The sequence below is a fragment of the Lacerta agilis genome, chromosome 3, assembly GCF_009819535.1.
Source record: "Lacerta agilis isolate rLacAgi1 chromosome 3, rLacAgi1.pri, whole genome shotgun sequence".
In the NCBI taxonomy this organism is placed as follows: Eukaryota; Metazoa; Chordata; class Lepidosauria; order Squamata; family Lacertidae; genus Lacerta; species Lacerta agilis.
The window spans coordinates 50,940,150-50,961,334 of NC_046314.1; the positions used below are offsets into that span (position 1 = coordinate 50,940,150).

The 21,185-nt window shown below is 39.4% G+C and overlaps 2 protein-coding genes across 3 annotated transcripts in view; one reads left to right on the forward strand and one right to left on the reverse strand.

The window, feature by feature from the left end:
• Positions 1 to 14,524, reverse strand: part of COL10A1 (collagen type X alpha 1 chain) — a 37,540-nt gene extending 23,016 nt beyond the window's left edge. Inside the window, exon 1 of the mRNA XM_033143639.1 lies at positions 14,443 to 14,524. The gene's annotated coding sequence lies outside the window, so the exon portion shown is untranslated. The remainder of the gene's footprint in view (positions 1 to 14,442) is intronic.
• NT5DC1 (5'-nucleotidase domain containing 1) overlaps positions 1 to 21,185 on the forward strand; it is a 90,810-nt gene that overhangs the window by 32,448 nt on the left and 37,177 nt on the right. The window lies entirely within an intron of this gene.

Consider the following 21,185-nt stretch of genomic DNA (forward strand, 5'->3'; position numbering starts at 1 on the left):
AACCAAGGTAGCCCTCCTGGGGAATTCTTCACAGGACATTATGCAATTATCTTTGTTCAACATGGAGCTCAGCGTGGTGATATTCACCTCTTTCAGACAGTCTTTTTCTGTCTGGAAAACTGAACTGACATGGCTCCCAGCTGAATAAAGAGGATTCTTTGGGGGCTGGTGGCCAAGAAGGCTGCATTCTCAGATTTAACATCATCAACAATGAATAAGGAGCTTTGGCATTTCCACATTCAACATAGGTTCCTTGGTAACACCCTGTCTGTCACCTTGTCAAGCTGCCACATAATGCATGCGTTCAGAGGAGTAATTCAAATGACTGTGTTCTTGTCTTTTCAAATAACTCAATGAGAGACTGCAAGAACCTACTGCTGTACATGGAGCAAGATGCCAAAACAATGGAGCTGCTCAGTTGCTTTTGTAATGTTATAGGTGGCAAACACAGAGAGAGATACAGAGATAAGTAAGAAAATCATGACATGGAATGTTACTTATTTTGTGTTGGAAAGGTTTAAAACATAAAACACTCTAGGAAGAAAAGGTTAGGTGAAACATGTGTGCTTTAAAATAAAGCACAGATGTAAAATTATTTGGCTGGGGTCCAAAGAGCTGCTTCAGTTTTACTGAAGGGGTTGGGAATGCATTTGACATTTGAAATGAAATGAATATTGTAGTTGGCCTATAATGGAAAAGCTCGGCACCTGTTGGAACTTTATAAGGAATGCATGAGAAATGCTGTAAGTGGTACCATTATAAGGCTGCCTATTAATATGTGGTGTGCCATAATAATGTGTTGTTGTTTAAACCACTTTTACTATCTGTTCAAAGCCAATTTCTAAGAAAGCAAAGCAAAGACACCAGTAGCAAAAAAAGAGGAGTTGAAATCTCAAGGGCTCATAACAATAAATATTTTATTGGCCCAATGTGTTGCAAAATATATTTCTGTTTCAGGAGCACTTATAATAAACATCTCTGCTGTATTCTGTAACCAAATTTGGTCACAAAGCACATTAGAGAACACAGTGGTGTGTTTTTAATGCCCCCGAAGAATAGATACCATATATTCCAAAACACACTGATCTAATAAACATCTTGATTTTTGTATATTGCTGAGATTTTCATCTCCCTGTTTCCCCCTAAAGCCAGTTTCTGGTTTTCTCACATAGTAAGAAAACAAATTAAGACTCTACAAGTATGGAAGGTGCCAAAGCTCAGTGATAGTGCCTGGGAACCTGTCTTGCACTAAGACAGACCACTGGTCCATTTAGCTCAGTATTTTCTGTTAATTTCAGATGAGTCATTCCTAGTCCTACCAAGACTCAGACTCAAACATGAGACCTTCTGTTTGCAAAGCAGGTGCTCTGCTAGTGAGTTACAACCCTTCACCTGGAAAAATAAACGTTTTGTGTGCAGAATGTTCCTGGTAAATCCACTGAAAAGAAGATCCATTGTCAAAGACCTTTGCCTGAGTCTTTGCAGAGCCTCTGCCAGTTGAGTAGACTGGTGTAAATGGACTGGTACCTGACTCAGAGGCAGGTTCCGCTGGCAGTGATTCTTGCTGAGTTACATGGGACACTAAATGAGCTTTAATTTTGGTCACAGATTGGTACGAAGCCTTCTCTGGACACTGAGATCAGGTGATTTGGTCGCAAAGCACATTAGAGAACACAGTGGTGTGTTTTTAATGCCCCTGATCAGATGTTCTCTGTGTCAGTTTACTTTCCCCTTTATAAGTGAATGATTGCAATAAATAAAAATAAATTTGCTTTCCTGTGCAGAAGAGTAAACCTAACATTGCATCTGAGTCAATACCTGCCTGCTGCCTTTGGTACTTTAATTCCAACCAAAAAGGGATCCCATGCAGGTGTTAAATACAGGCCCTTGAACATTAATCCTGCTATTCATAATTGACATTTTGCTGGTAATTAAAGCCTGTATGAAACATGTCTAAGATTGATGATAGCCATATCAAACGACCTTATCCTGAATGCACAGTTTTACTGATTTCATATCAGCACAGCTTAGAACAAAAGTTTTATGGGTGGGATTCACCTAAGGAACCCTGCCAGTGGTAACCCTGTGTAAGGGCTTTCACTTGTGTCCCTCTTCTTCCCCCCAACACCCCTCAAAATTGGCTTTGGGGGAGTTGGAAGAACCCCCAGAACAGTGCTTGCGTACATGGAACATTTGTAACAGCATGGTGTTGAATTCCATCCTATGGAAGGTTTATGAGCTCATCTGATTTTTCTGCAATATCCTCATTACGCAATCTAAGGGCTCGTCCACACTTTGCCCCACAGCTTTCTTCCAGGAAAACCCACGTTTACCGCTGAATTGAAGCCAACACCATTCTGGTCTTCTCCAGATTGATGTTTGATCCAATTCAGTGCTAGAGAGCTGGTTTTCAGATGGGAAGTGGTGGGGGAAAGGCAAAACTTGGGCTAGTGCCTAGAAAGCACAAGACAAGTGGAAAACGGCTCAGACCTTGCCTTCTAGGCACAGGACAAGAGGAAATGTGGACGAACCATTAGCTGCAGTTCATGTGGTTGTTGAGCAGCAAACATGACTTTTGATTGATTGATAGTGCCCTTCATCTGAGGATCACAGGGCAGTTTACAACATAGAAACAAAAGATAACATACCATGTTAACAGACAAAAAAAAAAAACACATACACTCACCCCAGTTTGAAAGGCCTTGGGTTGGCTAGTTAGCTCAAGGGTTTGCAAGGAGGTGAATGTTTTTGCTTGGCGCCTAAAGATATTTAACGAAGGCGCCAGGTGAGCCTCCCTGGGGAGAGATGTCCACAAATGGAGCCACCGTGGGAAAGGCCCATTCTTTTTAAAGTCAGTTTACAAATAGAATAATGAAACATAACATTACAAGTTTGCTTATTATGAGTCATTCACACAATATTTTCAGTTTTCACTTGTATCTACTCCATCATCATTAGGTTATTTATCACACTTGTAAAAATAGTAGGCTTTTTTTTTTTTACAAGCCTGTATAAAAATTAAATTATTTGTGTTGCTCCTATGTTACAAATAGTTTAAGAGCATTCAAGGAAGTTGTTTTTGGACTAATGTTGTAACTGAAGCATTTTTCCCACGCTGTATGTTCCACCTTTCAATGTGTTACCAAATGAATTGGTCCTGCTTAGCAACAGCTTCCTTCCAGACTACCTTGTGTTCATTCCTACTCCATTCCTTTAGAGCTCACTGGTTTTCCTCTCCCCCTTTATTCCTATGTTTTCCGTCCAGAGTGGAAAGAGGATGGCGGATGCGTCGGGCCAAGACCCACTTTCCTTTCAGCCAACTTCAGTGGTTGGCTTGTACACGTCTTATTTAGCTGCCAAGAGTTTCTGGAAGAGCAGCCAAACGGTCAATGCCATATTCTTCTTACCCACATATTACTCACATATTAACTACTGGAATGCTATGTAAAAATAAAAAAATAAAACATATGGGAAGCTGCTCACACTATTCTAATTTCCCTGTCTTTTACATCAGCTTGCATTAAATTTTATTTCTGGAAACACACTTATTTTCGCTGGTTTGAGTGGTTTTAAAAATATATATTAAATTGACTCACTAAATATTGCCATAATACTACTTGAAAACATTTGTATTTTGCAGTGAATTGAGCGGCCTTTTCAGAGTATCCAAAGTGCTGTTTCAGCATGAAGAGAACTTATCGCTTAGCCAAATTTGCCACTTCATAACGGTGTATGTTTGTACAACTTAATTATTCAATAACTGCTACTGACTACAAGCAAAACAAGTCATCACTGGCATACCATCTGCTGGTTTTCAACCCGATCAATCCTTAGCCTAACCTATTCTGGTATGTTTCACTCTTGCAAGAGCTGGTTCTCAGAATAAGCTGGCCTGCTACAGCTTCACTTGATAGGGAAATGAAGAAGCCTGAGTGTTGTAGTAAATGGCTGCAGTGGCAGAAATCTGATAAATATTCTTAAGGGACTTCAGATAAGACATCAAGAGTACCCGTGTTGGTTCGTAAGAGAAAATTCCAAAACCCCTGTTGGGTAATACCTTTGGCTCAATCAAAAAGTCACAAAACTGTGGCAAACTTGGGGTCTTTGGAGTTTACTTAATGGAAGTTTATGTTTCTGTCTCCACTTTCAAAGTCTGTGAAAAAGATGTCAGGGAATTCATCCAAAACTTGTGCAGCAATAAACAGACTAGTTCTACTAATAGGAATAAATAATAGTTGTATTCAGCTAATGTTTTCCCGGCAAGGACCAAAACATCCTGCAGTTGATGCCAGATTCCATGGGAAGGTGGGAAAAGCAGTGGAATAGTCTGTGTCAAAGGCACAAAGTGGCTTCTGAGCTGAACTTAATTTTAATATTATCATTAAGTGTTTGCCAGTCTTACGTACAGCAGACCAGTTTCAAATTCTGTTAATGGAAAAAAAATGTTTTCAGTATTAGTTTGTGTTCCATGAAAATACGGAAGATGCTAACAGACTTGCTTCCTGAGTTTTAATTACTAGCCATGGGTGCTGCTGGGTAATTGAGCATGACATCTCATTACCATTAATAGCTGCATTATATAGTTGGGACCTCTCCTGATAAGAGATCCCAACATTTTCTCCCACTGGATAGTCCCATGTTGTGACCATGGTGATCCTGTGACTAAAAGGCACAGCCTTTGCAATGAGCTTTCATTCCATGCTTGCAAATCACCCCTGGCTGTCATCTCAGCCACAAACTTACTAGATTTCCTAAGGCTGGGCGGCTTATGATGCAGCAACCATGCTGAATCTAAGCAAATCCTGGCTAGGGCTGGCCTGGATGGAGACTATTTGGAAGCACCATATATGCTGCCTTGTGCAAGGAAAGGTGGGATATTGATAAATATAAATAATAGTTTCAAACTCCACTCTGCAGTATGGGAAGAATGACGAATGACGCTGATGTGTTTAAAAGGCACTTGTAGTTGTTACCTAGATCATGGTTGATGCAACTTTAAAAAGATACATATCAAGGAATAAAACTACCAAGTGTATTGAGTGTGTTAAGCAAATATGGATTAAAATAGAGAGGGAAGAGACTATTTCCAATGAAGTATGTGATAAAATCTTGTCTGTATAAGGAGCATTATCCTGGAATTAGAGACATATGAAATGTGCATATTTACACATATTTGCAATTTACAAATGTATTGCTATGGCTTCAAACTAGTTTGAATGTTACACAGAAGCAGAGAGAGTTAAATTTCTGCCCTTCCTACTTCTCATGTAACATCTTCAGGGGGAATACATATTTCTCATTGTGTTCATATAATAGGTAGAATAACAGGGAGGGAATCGTGTTATGTGACATAAACTTTAATTGCTGAACCGCTAAAAGTGGAATAAAGTATGAATTTTTGAAAAGCGTGATTAATTTAATTCAATATGGCTCCATATATTTTCAAAGAGACAATGTATTTTGTTCTGTACCTTTCCTGATAAGAAATACTTTGGATTCTTTTGGATTTTGGTTTTTTAAATATTTCATAGAGTTTTTGCCTCTTTCTTTAAAAGATGGGCAAGTAATATCTAATGGTAAGCACACCCGAACAAGCAAAAAAAAGTGTTCCCTAAACACATATACCCTGGCAGCACATTTTGTGTTAATTATGCATTAGGTTTGGTGTTTGAAAGCAGAAGAGAAAACAGTTCTTAAAGAATTCAACTTGTTCTAAACAATACCACTGGCTTTTTGAAATATGTGAGTTAATATATTCCTTTAAATTCACTTAATTAATCACATGAACCCTTTTTTAAAAAAAAAGTCTCAAGATTTCCAGTGCAATAAAGAAATAAGTCATGTTCTTACAAGCAGCTGGAAATAATGTGCTCTCCACCACTGGTGTCTAGACTGACCTCTGTTTTTAAGAGAAAAGTCAGCGCAACCATTCCTTGGCTTTCTCTATATTGACACAAAGCCCTCCCATAATCAAAGGCTTCTCATTGGAGTAAATAAGCTGGGCTCTGAAATGTAGCCTTCAGGGTAGACAACAAATCTAAATAGTAAAGTCTATGGTAGAAATCTGACTGTGGTGATGGACTGAGTCATTAAAGAGGTGCCCTGAGAAATAGTAAGTCTAAAATTTGACCTACATTAAACGTCACACAGAGCTCCCATTCATAGTGTTAACAACTCCCAACTGAAAAAAACCCCTTCTAAAACCAGCAACAACAAAATAGCGCTTCAAAAATGGAAAACAAAATACCTGCTGTGAAACCTACCAGCCAAGAACAGAAACAAACTCAGGATGCAAGATCTATTTGTAAATGCAAATATACCCATCCCTGCATGCCCCTCCACATAACCTCATTCACCTTTTCAGAAATATTCCAGAAGCCTTCAGGCACAAACATTAGATTATTGTTTTTTAGCACAAGAAGATTTCATTACAGCAGCCTAAGAGGCGGAAGGGATTATGGCACTAAGACGTAGTCATTTGGCAGGCTTGGTGTAGCTCGTGTTCTTCAGAGAGCTGCACGATCTGTTCCTCATTTTAGTTGTAGCTTCCTGAAGTGAACTTGAAGCCAATAATCATTCAGATTTCAGTTGTTCTTCTTTTTTACCATCCCATCAGTAGGTTTTCCATTTTGAGATTTGTAATTTGTTGCACAATCCTTATAGATAATGCAAGTACTCCATCTCTTAACTGTGGTGGGCAGCACCCAGCCCAATGTCCAGATATGGTCCCCACCTGTGTCAGCCAGTTTTGAATAAGTAGCTGAAAGTGGAAAGGGCTTGGACCAATTTTCTTAGGGCATTTTCCTACCTTGCAGTTGCAGCACAAATTGTGTTGGTGTGCAGTTGCTGGATATTATGTGTGGAAGGTATTGACAAATGTAAGTATGTAAATAGCTGGATAGGATGAGGAAGTTAAAGTATATGTGTCAGAAAGAGAGAAGTCATGCTAGATGTTGGGGAATATTTCTTTTAGTTTTTAATATGTACTTAAACAGCAGTTCTTGCCGGTAGATCATGGGTAGAAGGATCAATCCACATACAGAGAGTTGTCATCCAACTTATTTCAAGGAGACCCACTGAAATCAACAGACTTAAGTTAGTCACTATTGATTTCATTTACTCACAGTAAGGCATAGTAGTTTGCTAAGGGTTGTTGGGAGTTGTAACTGTGAAAGGTAAATTACAGTGTTTTAAAGGTATAGTGAATGTGCAGCCTCAGTTAACAACCTAGTGTACTGGGATCATATAATCTTCTTGGCACCCTGTATAAGTGTAAGCCCTGACAGGAAGAACCAGAGTTGGTTTCCTTCTCCTGAAAATTTATCTACATTTGCATATAAATTAGCACGTGCATATTTTAGGAAAAAAATATTCCAGAAGCCTGTGCTTGGCAGCGCTCTTGTCAAAGGGTATCTTTATTAGTGACAGGGACATTTCCATTATGATTAAAAGATGGGATAATGGTGTATCAGTGGCTGAATTATGGCAGAAAAGATGAGCAGACCCTTGTTCCACTCCTGACTCCTCCCACCCACCGAGTTAACGGGGGTGTGGGTGTCTGTGTGAATGGGGGTGCATATGGGTGCAGGGGAGAGGGTGTATATGAGAAAGGAAGTGGGTGCCTCTGTGTTTATGGAGTGGTGACAGTCCTGTTAAACCCACCCCTCACTTCTATCTTTTCCCCTGTGTAGATCATTACTACCCCATTCCCATGTTTGTTTAATCAAGCTGTAACACCTTAATATTAGAATGCATTTCATGTTGTGCTTTACAATCTTAGGGCACATGCTTATAAAGTGTCCAAAACCAGATAATGAATTTACAGCATAATCCTATGGATGATGATTCAGAAGTCCCACTGAGTTCAATTAGACTTCCTCCCAGGTAGAGGTGTATAGAATTCCCACCTAAATGTGGTGTTTTATAAATATAAATCCCAATCTTTGTGTATACAAAAGGGAGCAACAGTTAACAGATAAACTAATTTAGCTGAAATATTGTGGAGAGAAGGCCATTATTTTAATTTCTTATTTTTATTCATTCTAATAATTGATAGTTATACAAAATCCTTACACCACTGTCCACGTTTTTCCCAGATTCTAAAAGTAGCTTTTAGGTTAAAAGTAGGCACAACCCTACAGCTTATGAATAATGAGGTATTATAAATATGTTCCCATTACTAATATAGTTACTTTTTTATTTACATTTAATAAACGTGGGGTTCTTTTTTTAGTTCCAACTGACCTTTGCTTATGAAATATAGCATGTTTATTTTGCTTCAACTACTTCATAAAGGCTTGATATTTTACAAGGTTAAGCTCTAAATACCTTTGAGTGAAACACTGTACCTATTTTTGACAGAAAATCAACTTTGTGTCTTTTTTCACTCCATTCAGTTTTAAAACAGAGCTAGTTGTGTTTCATGTCTTATCCTTAAAAGATTTATGCAGACGAGGGTGGGTTCATTCAATACACAGAACTTGTGGCAATCCACATTTTTGCCACATGGCATCAGCAGATGATATTATGATACATGAAAAAGGAAATGTCAGGCACCACCTAAAATCTTATGTATGCAGCTATTTTCATGCCGCTTCAGTCTTTGAGTGGGATGTTTGGTCACCCACAGTCTAGCTCACACTAGTACTTATTTCTTTTCTCTCTTTTTTGCCCAGTTAATACCATAATGCTATGAAAAAGAATCATGTCTGAGATCACCTGAATTTATTTTAAATTATTTACTTGTTCTGTTAATGGTATAGTGTTTCTAAATATCGTCCTTGATGTCAGTAGTTCTTCTCATACATGTGAAATTGCACATATGTAAAGTAAAGGTAAAGGGACCCCTGATCATTAGGTCCAGTTGTGGACGACTCTGGGGTTGCGGCGTTCATCTCGCTTTAGTAGCCAAGGGAGCCAGCGTACAGCTTCCGGTTCATGTCGCCAGCATGACTAAGCTGCTTCTGGTGAACCAGAGCAGCGCACGTAAACACCGTTTACCTTCACGCTGGAGCGGTACCTATTTATCTACTTGCACTTTGACGTGCTTTCGAACTGCTAGGTTGGCAGGGGCAGGGACCGAGCAACGAGCTCACCCCATTGTGGGGATTCGAACCACCGACCTTCTGATCAGCAAGCCCTAAGCTCAGTGGTTCAACCCACAGCGCCATATGTACAGAAGCTTAAATAATAGCCTCCTTTCACCTGACCCTATTGAAATATCACCCAAATACTACAGTGCAAGTCAGTATATTCCCAGAGGAGCATCCTTTGCATGGCTAGTCTGTCTTGCTCTGCTGCTCATCTGATTTTATCTGATTCACAAAGGTGACTAATATTAGACTCTTCTTAGACCTAACCTGTAATGTTTGGGTTATGTAGTTACATGGTCTGGTGTTGCATGGTTCCACTCACACTTAACAGAGTGGTTTCCGGTTGTGACGATGAAGTACTTTCCCTGGTGGGAGTGAAAATGCTGAAAGTTTGCAGGCACAAATCCTCAATTGGATCCTCAGTTCCCAGCTTGTTTAGTTTAGCAAGCTGCATGCTCCTTCCTTGTCCCTTCTATCCAGCTTTAATTAATCCACTTTTAGCAGCTGCTTTGGAAACAGAGACCTGTGGTTTTAATGTCATTTGCTAATACTAGCATAGTTTAAATATATGATAAGAACATAAAAGGAACCTGCTGGCCTATTTAGTCCAGCACCCTGTTCTCAATGCATAAGGGGAGCAAGCCCACAACCTTGGGGTTATCAGCACCACACTCTAACCAGCTGAGCTAACTGGCAGGTTGCCTTTTGCAATACAGTGGTACCTCAGGTTACATACTCCGCTAACCCAGAAATAACGCTTCAGGTTAAGAACTTTGCTTCAGGATAAGAACAGAAATCATGCTCTTGCAGTGCTGCAGCAGCGGGAGGTCCCATTAGCTAAAGTGGTGCTTCAGGTTAAGAACAGTTTCAGGTTAAGAACGGACTTCCGGAATGAATTAAGTTCTTAACCACTGTACAACTTTTAATAGTAGCTTGAACTTTCTGTGTTGTAATTTCCCCCCTTAACATTTGACTTCCTACTTTCTCTTCCTTTGCCAAGAGAAATACAGTGGCAAAGAGCACATGAGAATATTAGGAAGAAGTTTTGTAGAAAGCAGCTAACATTTTAATGTCAGGAATATGCAGGTGGGCACCCAAAGAAGCCTGCAACTAGTTTCACATGCTCAAGGGGGCTCAGCTGTATTGAACAGCAGCTTTCTGTGGCCCATGGCCCACCTCTTTTGAAACAGGCAGGACAAAATAAGTGTTTTGGTATATCGTATAAGTGCCTGCTCTTTCATTTTTCAAATGTCAGTATTCACAAGGCATTCCCAACCCCTTCAGTAAAATTGAAGCAGCTCTTTGGACCAAATAATTTTTACACCTGTACTTTATTTTAAAGCACACATGTTTCGCCTAACCTTTTCTTCAAGAGGGTTTTATGTTTTAAACTTTTCCAGCACAAAATAAGTAACATTCCATGTAATGGTTGTCTTTTCTTTTTCTTGCTGCTGTAATGCTTGTTTCCCCCCACATTCATTTTATTCAAATGTAGTATATGGCTGAGATTGCTGACTCATATATTCCTTAATAGGAGACTTTCAGTTGGTAAAGGGATACCATCCAACCTGAAAGCGTTCCTGTTTCTAGGGGTGGTTTTACCATGTGTTTAAAGACAGGAATCTCTTCTTCCACAATGATGGTGTTCACTGCAGGAACATGCAATGGAAACCTTTGCCTGTGAGTTAACACAGCCAATTCCGCTTCTAAGGCAGGCAAGGTCCAGGCAATAGGCTTGGGGAAATAAGTAATGCTGGTAAATTTGCATTACTTCCTGGAAGTTGTTGGATGAGGAGGAGGCTCTGATTTCCTGTACAGAGCCTCAGGGCACTTCTGAAATATCATTCTTTTTAGGTGGGAATCAATCACTTCCCAGCAAATTCAGGTTGTGCTGATTTAATTTAAATTCCTCTCATGCCATGTAAGAACAGTTTATCTGCAAGTTGCCATCATCAATATAAAAAATCAGGTGCCTAAACTATTTGCCAAGAGGTTTTATTCACACTTTTTTTAAAAAGTGCATCTGTATTAGTGGAGAAAACATTCTACTGAAAATAGTGAGGAGAAATTATTGGGGAGCAGGAGAATAGCAAACAGGCAATTTTATCAGTTCCATAGCCATGTTGTCTTGAACTGAGAGAATAGGAAATTTAACCACAGCAGCTTATTCTCATTACTATTGGGAGTGCAGGAATTGGATAAACAGGGAAATACCACATTTCCTTGTATGTTTAAAGGTGATGTTTAGTTTTGAGATGATGACAAATGCTGTTAATATGAAAAGTCAGATGGAAAAAACAACATGCTCTTCTGTTTAAAGCTGGTGAATTTAAAGAAATGCCACTAGGGTATATCACCAGGATTTATAGTATGTGAGCTTGGAAATAGTTATGTATCTACGTATGAATATAAGTGTTGCCAATATTTTCATAGTAGATGGAAATAACACAGGTGACTTTCTCATGACCCACATTTTTTCCATAACTGTTTAACACAAAATTGTGCGCAATTTTCACTGATAGTTAACAATGATATGAACAAAATGCTGTCACAAGGGAAAGAGTTGGGGATATATATATGAATCTACAACATTAAAGATCTTCCTGCAAAATTAATTTCCCTAATAAGAAGAGGTTTTCTTGTTTAGCTTTGAGGGGAGTGACCTTTCAAAAATAAATTCCCAAACCTCTTACAGAAATGTCCGTAGGCCTGTTTTGTATATTATTTTCTTGGCCAGCTAGACTTTGAAAGTAACAACTGTAAAGTATTATTAGGTTAATAAGTCGTGATTCTGGTTTATTAGTCCTTTTCCTTGTTCTTTGTACTTATTCTATACAACTTCCTTTGAACGCCAATCTAAGCCTTCCTCTCAGACATCCAAATCAGAACAAGTAAAGACCCATAGCAATTCATGAAGGGAACAAGCTATAATCATCTCAAAATAAGTGTGATCATTGTACCCCACAGGTGGGGAGCAGTGAATGTGAATGTGAAGACAAAGATACATGCCAGACACCAAAAGTGGGTGTACAATGGCCACCACTTTTCTTGGGCAGAGCTTCAAAGGCTCCTATTTCTCGCAGCCTGTATGTTCCCAGAATTCTTGACTCAGCCCAGGCTGCTGATTCATGTTAGGAAGCAGCCCTGGCCATCTGCAGCTCACAGCATTTCGTCAACTGCCAGCTCCCTGCCATTATCACCAGGGCAGAGTAGGCCTACTGTCACTTCCCTTGAGATGAGACATTCCCTGCCTCTACCACTGAGGTCCCTCAAAGGGCCCTATCCTGTGTGAGGGAGTATGGAGCCCACCCACAATTCCTTTAGTGGACTGGTGGATATGTCAAAGTTGTGGCAGAAGGAAAGCAGGCAACTACACCTGTTGGGGCATCAATAATAGATACCCTATAGGAATGCTTAGATGAATGGGGGAGGGGAAGACCAGTTTTGGCCCCAGGCAGAATTCCTGGGGCAATCTGGGTGATATCTGACTAAGTTACTCAGAGGCTGAATCTACACACAGGAAAAAAATCCTATAAATAATTCATAAATTCATTATAACAAAAGGGGGGGGACTATATAAAATCACATAGACAAAGTTTTGTCCTCTACAGTGCCATCTGGTGTTGCATGTTTATAACACAGTTATAGTGTTGTAGCATGGCTAATGTAGCTGAAGTCCTCTAACTTAAGTCCGTTGGTTCCAGTGGATCTGCTCTGAGAGTGATTTAGATAGCATTCTATGTTTTAAAGTCATTTTAAAAAAATGCTTACATTGTGTCCCTTGGAAATGTTATGGGTTGTTGTCATTATAGCTCCTAATAAAAGGGTTGTTTGTACTGTTAATAAGGTAGTCCTGGGATCTTATTTTGACTGCTCAAGAGGCAATTCTCAGATTTTAAAAAAGTCAGTGTATGGTTGGATACAAGGATAATAAGCACCTAAGATAAAAGTCCAAGACTCAAATGCAGCCCAGGCTTCAATCCAAAGTGATTAACTGTGCATAAAATTAATTTTGGGGAAGTGAGCTGTTTTCACTACTAGACCATGACCAAAATAAAAAAAAGGTAAAGGAAAGAAAAAGCCTTGAAGCCACAAATAGTTCCTCTCCAGCCCCTTTGCTTTGGCTACGTTATAACACAAAATAGACAAGACGGATTTAACAAATGTTGAAAAGAGAAAAAGATTAAACAGTAGCTTTTACTTCAAAGCAGATAGTTTGCCTTTAATGGGGAATTAAAAGTATGGTACACTGTACTAGGAGGCTTATAATAAACATGCTGACCCTGCCTTCCCCCCCCCCCTCCCCATGTTTGTGACTAGTGACTGTCAGCAGCACTTTAAAAGCGCTTCTGTTGTATGCATTTAGAATGCTGGCATTGCCAAGTATTTAAATATATTGAGTTGATACCGTTTAAAGGGTTTCACTTTAGAACAATGGGCAAAGGCATTTTATGCGATGTTGTGTTGTCTTTTCCATAGGAGTTTACTTTCAGTAGTGCCTTTAATACTGGGTCATTGACCTAAATAAAGAGACGGAATAGTGCCTTTTTGTGGAAGTACAGGTTGTTTACCAAAGAACACAGGTCATTTGGAGGAACAGAAATGGGATTTAGAACTGAAGTTGTAACTGAGACAGCCCATTCTTACCTGAAATGCATTTTCAGAGGCAGCCCTGTTTAGGGAAGTTTTTAATCTGTGATATTTTAAATGTATTTTAATATTTGATGGAAGCCGCCCAGAGTGGCTGGGGAGACCCAGCCAGATGGGCGGGGTACAAATAATAAATTATTATTATTATTATTATTATTATTATTATTATTATTATTATTATTATTGTCACAAGCATATGTGAATAAGAACAGAGATTTTCTTCCCTATATTTTTTTTTTAAAGAAGTATATTACATGAAGTATGAAAGGTTTACAGTGCAGCTGTTAAATTTCAAACAAATTGAACAGACTTAAGTATGTTTGTGAGCAGACCTTCTGGGATATTATTTTTGTTTAAGGAATGGAATGTACTTTTTCCTACTTACAGTAGCGTTGTACTTTTTCGAATTTGGTGCTTGGCTTTCTAAAAATCATAAAGCAGCATATCTCAGTCATGGTTTATGGTATGTTGTTATAGATAAATCACTCTGTCCTAGGGCTCAGTTGGTCTCTAAGGTGCTACTAGAAAGAATTTTCAATTTTGTTTTGTCCTAGGGTTGTTTTTCTTAAAACAATCTATTTTACCTTAATTTTGTAAATAAAAATCTTTTTTAAAAAAGAAGAAGAAGAAGAAGAGGTTACTCTTAATGTTAGACTGTGCACCGTAAGCATATGCCTTCATGCATTTTCCCTTGTCCTACCTTTAAGTTGTGTGGAAGATGTCCACTGTTAGAGGGAGTAACACTTCCTAACAATTCTCACTTTTCTCCTTTCAAAGCTATTCTTTCAAAAGTCTCGATTCACAAAGGCATTCAAGAGGCATTTCAGGAAGGCTAAAATGAAGCAGTTCTTCGTTTTCTCCAAAGGACCTTTTTTTTCGTAAGGTTTCAGATTTTTTCCCAATAAAGCTAAGCTGAATCATATGCTGGCTACTGAATGATGGGTCTGCCTTCTTAGTCAATTCCAGAAGGGAATATTTTTTTGTGCTTCAGCTTCCAGGCAGCCTGTGGCTCTTTAAGAGGAGTGGCAACTGACTGGGAATTCTTCTGCATCTGATTCCTTGTCTTCACTTAAAGAAGGATATGCCATTTATTTATTTTGCCATCCCTATTTACAATAGAATAGCAATACCATGGCTAAGAAAACTCTTTCTTCTCTAACTAGTTAATCCCATCTACATATGTAGATGCGGTGGTGGTAAAAGTGTCCCGTGCTGTGTTTAAGCTGTGTGCCCAGCCACAGAGTCGCCCGCCCCTCTGCACCTGAAACTGAAAGTGGGGAAAATGAATGGACATGACAACTGTCTGGGATTTAAAATGGACACAACTTTATTGATTTTCAGGTGTAGGTAAGCCTTGGCATAGGCATTGGGTGTATATCCCTCTCAGCCCCCAGTGTGGGGTTTGAGGCATGACAGGGTCTATTTGGGAAGGCGAGTCCATCGCAAAACTCAGGTTTACACAGATGGTTCCCCCAAACGCTGAGAGAAACTCTATGGCCCACTGGCCCCATGCAACTGGGTCTTTGGACAGAGACTTTCCTCCAGACTCCTCTAACAGGGTATCCTGTTATCGCTGCTGCAGAGAAAGGGGGTGAGGGTGAGTCACCACTTCACCTGCACCCCGATTAGATGAAAGACTATAGGATTCCGTCCAAGTCCTAAACTGCCATAGTTGTGACTAGTGGTTTGGGGAAGGCGAAACCTGCAGCGCAGGGGAAATTCCTTCCTGCCCCGAATATGGCAACCGTCAAAGACCACAACAAAGCCCATTACACTGAAAAGAAAATGGTTAAAGTAGTAAGGAACTATTTTTAAAAGGGGGGCGGGGGGCACTCCCAGTCAACAGTCTGCTGGGAGCAGACCTGGCTGGGATGAATAGCTGGGGAGCAGACCTAAGTGAAGCCTGCTTCAGCCAGGTCTGCTCCCCAGGCCATGCCCCCAGGCTGCCAGAGATAGGCTCCTTTGAATAGCAGCTTTGACGGGAACCGGCTAAGTTGGAGGGTGGTGCGTCGGGCCGCAACCACCGCTTACCGCAAAAACAGTAAGGAGCCATTACACAATCAAATTTCAAGTTTATATGGATGTTGGGCTTAGCTTACCGGTACATGTCCAAAAGCTGTCCTGCTGCAATATGAGAGCTTCTTAAATGCAGGCTTGCGGATAGGCCATCTGCCAGGGGTGAACAGTTATTTTTTTGGAGATAAATAGCTACCTAGTTTACAACCTGCCTGTTGACCCTCGTGACATACCTGTGGTTTCTAAAGGGGCATTTCTACTCATCAACAAGGCTGCCAATGGTAACTTACAAGCACAAGTACGTAATGCTTTTGTGCGAGTAGGTCTTTCTAATTCATCATTTCCAAATCACTGCAAGGCATGCTGGTCACATGGAGACCCCATGTTTCTCCCTGCTTCGGATGCTATATTAAAATTTTGTTCATAGACCTCTAGCTTCCTTTCCTTTAAGAGCAGTAATGATCATTAGCCCATCTATAGTGTGGTCACTTACACATCACCCAAAAATAAAAAAGTGGAGACATATTTCAATAAAATTTGCACATGCTAATTTTATATATAGCTACAAATGTAGAAATAATTGCTATAATTTAATTTTTTTTAAAAAAAAAAAAAAACATTATTGTGGGGAAGACTAAGAAGTGGTGTGTTTGATGCTCAGTTTGATGCCCAGATGCTAACTGTTGACGGCAACTTCAAGAGCCCTTCTCATACTGTGATTCTTTATCTTTATAACTAACTTAGGCTGGATAGCCCTACACAGGGTACCTTCCAATAGAGACCTGTTGCCTGTAAAGTAGGGTGCACAGCCACTGCACACTTAACACAACATTAAAGACATACACACTAAACCTACAGGCAATTGGCATTTCCTTTTTATGTGAAGCACTTGTCAGTTGGAATGGTTGATGCCTGCCACCAGTTATATTAGATTTTTATATCAAAACTTCCTTTAAATATGTCCTTTAGACTTTATTGCCTTTTGAAATACACCCTCTCTGTTTGTCTTACTGCTGGCTGACTAATGCATTTTCCTGTCAGATTAACTACAGGCAATTTGATTTTAAGTGGATTTGAGGCATTCCAAGCTGGGCACTCAGGACAAATAGCTGCTTTTCAAAATCTCTAGCCAAGTGCAACCATAACTAAATCTTTAAACTGCAGTGGAAATAAACTACGACAAACTGAAAAGAAAAAAACAGAATAGATCGTGGGATATCTATCTGCCACAGTATGCACTCCTTTGAATTCCGCAGAACTGTTAATCAAACAGAATGGAACAGCAGCCAAAGGTATTGGTGAGAGAAACCGATTTCAGATTTATCTCCCAGCCCACTTGCCACCCCTTACTTTTTCTTTTCTATTTGGTCTTATGAAGTATGTCTAACTGAAGTGCACATTTTGCTCAGATAGATCACAGTTAGTTCTGTCATATTTGAAGTTGCAAAGGGGTATTTGGATATTTCAGGATTGTCATAGCAAGAACTCTCAAATACTTAGTTACACGCTTTACTTCGTATTGAAATACTGTACACAGCTCCTGTGCGTGGGGGGGGGGGGAAGCATTTCACATTATAAGTGAATAGGCAGTTTAATCTGTGGACAGCAAGTTCAGCATGGAAATGTGAGGAGTTTTTGATTGAATAAAGGCTGCTCCCCACCCCCAGCTATGTACAACAATATTTTCCAGGTTCATTACTCTCACCATAGTCCCTTCACCCATACCCCCAGCCACTATTGAATTGTGGGGCATGGTCCAGATCTGCAATACCAGCACCCTTTCCATGTATGTGCAGAGGTTCCTTCAGCATTCGTGGGGATCTTTGAACCCCACTCAATTGCCAAGTATTTGCAAGAATTAGGATTGTGCACCCTGAAAATTTTCCCAATATACTCAGGTCACCAAAGGTGATGACAATTGATTGTTCTACAATTTATTTTGATATATTCCACTCCCTTGCATAGAAACTGAAGCCAGTGGTTATTAAACATCTGAACCTTAATGTGTTTTAAAGACTTAGAATAACACCCAGAAGCTATACACAACAGTCTTTCAGTTTCTTTCATTTCCTAGATTAAATAAATTATTCCTTAATAATAACTTCTATTGTGGAAAACTGCAACTCTGACACCTATTCTTACTTTCAAAATATATAGCTCAAATTGCTTGCATTCCAGGAAAATGAGTTTTAAGATTTTTTTTAAATGTTCCTGTAGAATATTGTTTCCTGTAGTCAGTTCTTTCAAATTAAATACACTCCTTTTCCAGTGTAATATACTTACTTAACACTGGTAACACAAGATTTCTCCTAACCTTAAGTCAAAATATATTTCCCCGCATGTGGTCTCCCCTACCTTCTACCATGTTGAAACCAAAACAATACTTTTATTGAATATAAGCCTAAATGTCTGGTTTAGAACAAGATTCCTTGCTATATTATGCTCTGAAATAGCACATGGATTAAATGTACTTTGCTGCTCCGTAGACCAGCAGTTCAGTATAGAACATTTCTATGCCTACCTCTCTATTCTTAGGGTGATTTCCCAAATGACAATTACAGTGGCTACAGATATTACTAAAGAAGTATCACCAGCTCAGTGATTGCAGTCACTTCTTCATTTGTGCAAGCCATAAATGCAGATGTCACTGCAAAAGTTCATCCGTCAACATTAAAAGAAGCACCACGATCTTAATGCATTAGTCTGTATCTTGGCTGGCAATACGTTTTCAATGAGGATTCTGAGAGGATCCTAGAGTCGCCCTACCTCATTCTCAAAGCCTAGTTAGCGTTTTCCCCAGCTTTGGGAAGGAGATGGGAAGGCTCTAGGACCCCATCAGAGCCTTCTGTCTCCTCCCCAAAGCCTGGCTCCTTAGGTAGCTTTGGGAAGGCAGTGGAAGGGCTAGGGGGGCATCAATTTTTCACCTCCCCCCCCCACAAGGCAGTGTGAAGCCTACACGTTCTGTGTTGGAGTACTCTTGTGGTATGAAAAGTTGGACCGCCCTGCTCTAGGGTGAGGGCAACCATTGCTCTCATTCTGATTGTCTCATAGTTGGACATGCGATATATTGCATTATCATGAAGTGACATTAGCATGTGGGCAATTCTTCCTTTCTTTACTATGGATCCTTTAAAGTTCTCATGAAAATTCACCAGCATATTAGTGCAAATTTCTTTTAATGTACACATCAGTTATACAAATTTGCTTTACCTACACATTTTTTTGCAACCAATTCTCTGTAGCATAATAATGTTTTGTAAGCTATTTTTTAAATAAAAAAATGTATGTTTTTATGCACATTTTACCCTAGTAAATGCATTTTTGTGCATGTTACTTGGCTGAAGAAATGTACTGCAAAATTAGGAGAAGTCAAGTGCTAATTTTGAAGTTCACTTATTGTTTCAGGAAGTACAAATTAAGTAAGTTCGCCTTTAAATGTGAACTGAACTGAATTTCTCCCACATCCCTGCTGAGAAAAGCTTGAAACTAAGCCTTATTATATGCAACTGAACTGACTACATATGCTTCCATTTTTATACTCCCTCCGTCTTCCTCCCTTTCCTCCCTAGCTGACTCATTTGTGTCTTTACCAAAAACAGAGGCCATGTTTCTACCTTCTCAAATCCCCATCATTATTTATTTCCCTCTTATGTGTCTTACCATTAGCACACACCATCATATAAACCCACATTTTAAATTTACTTTATTGGTGGGCAGTCTTGCCCTGTCGGCCAGGGAAATTCCTAAACATCCAGGCAGACATTTGTGCTGTTGCTGCCGAGGATGGTGGCCGAAAGCTAAGGGCTGGGGAAAGGGGTAATCAGCCATTATAGTCTGGCTCCCCAAGGTTGAAGAAGGCTGCCCTACTGCACAGTGCACATCCCCAAATCACAGCTTGCAATCACAAACTTGTCTTAGTTCAGTGGTCCTGCCATTCAACATTATTTTAGCACCAGATTTCCACAAACAATTTAAAAAAACCTCTCGAAACATGAATGACATGAGATACAAAATGCTATTATAATTCTACATGGTTTATACTGAATTTGTACTAATGAGACCAGATGTCCTACTGAGAGTAATTAAATGCCTCATTATTCATAACTAGGAATTTTTCTATTATGTAAGAAAGTATTTAAATTGGACATGGCACATAAAAATCTGGCTTCTGCATTAGGTTATTTGAGACTCAAGGGTTTAATCTTGGCTTGAAACTTGCTTTTTCTCCAAATCTAAATAAGGACAACACCAATAAAAAGAATGTGTTTGTTGCCAGCTTTATTCTTTCATATTAAATTACAACAAAATATAGGGTAGGATTCACCTAATGCAGGCTTCCTCAAACTTGGCCCCCCAGATGTTTTTGCCCTACAACTCCCATGATCCTTAGCTAGCAGGACCAGTGGCCCAGGATGATGGGAATTGTAGTCTCAAAACATCTGGAGGGCCGAGTGGTAGCAGTGAGGATTTTTCGATCTGGCAAGCTACAATGCTTGTGCTCATGTTAAGCATAGTGTGACACTGAATTCCATCCCTAGTTCTCTGAACCATGATTTCTGTGTATTCCAGTAGCCTTTTCAGCCTTCTGTATTTCTGAAGTGGTATAAAAGTGTCTGACAATGTGGCTACGTCCCTCTTTTTCAACAATGGGAGAGAGAGACCACTGGAAAATGTTGATTACAATTTTTTATTTATTTAAAAAATCATTTCTATAATCAGAATAAGGAATAAAGGACAATTTGATTTTATAGAAGAGGCACCCCACACCTGTTGCCATGTGCAGTGAAGGGAATTGATTGTGCCCATGCTTCATATGATCAAAATATCACCATATCCCATAACTTTTTCTTGGTTACATGTTCTCATAAACAGTATGCAGGATTGCACAGTTGATGATATGAAAACCTTCCTCTGTAAAAAGCAGAAAGGAAATTCCAGTATGGCATACCGCCTCAAGTGAATAGCAGCAGAAGATTGCAGGAAAAGTTATCAATGCTTGTAGTCTTCTTAATTTTGAACCTGGATGTGCAATGCAGCTTGCTCCCCCTGGTGGTTCTTTTTAGGCTTTTAAGTCGACTGCAAGTCATTTACAACCACCTTAAAAAAGGGTTGTTAAATGAATATATTTTATATGGAAATGAAACACAACCTGAACTGAAAACAATTCTGTGGTTAGGTGATGCATCTGGTTCTGTGCTTGTGTCAAAATGTTAAAATTGCACAGCTTCTAAAACAAATGAAGAAAAGTAAAATATAGGCTTGATAATTTATAAATATTTTCTAGCCTAGACAAAACCAGTCTAAAATAAAGTATGTGTGAGTTACTAAAAGCTATTTTTGTTAGCCACAGCTTCAGATTATAGTCACTAATACCCAACAAGGTTCATGAATAATAACTCCAGTGCATGAGTTTAGGACCCCCTCAGA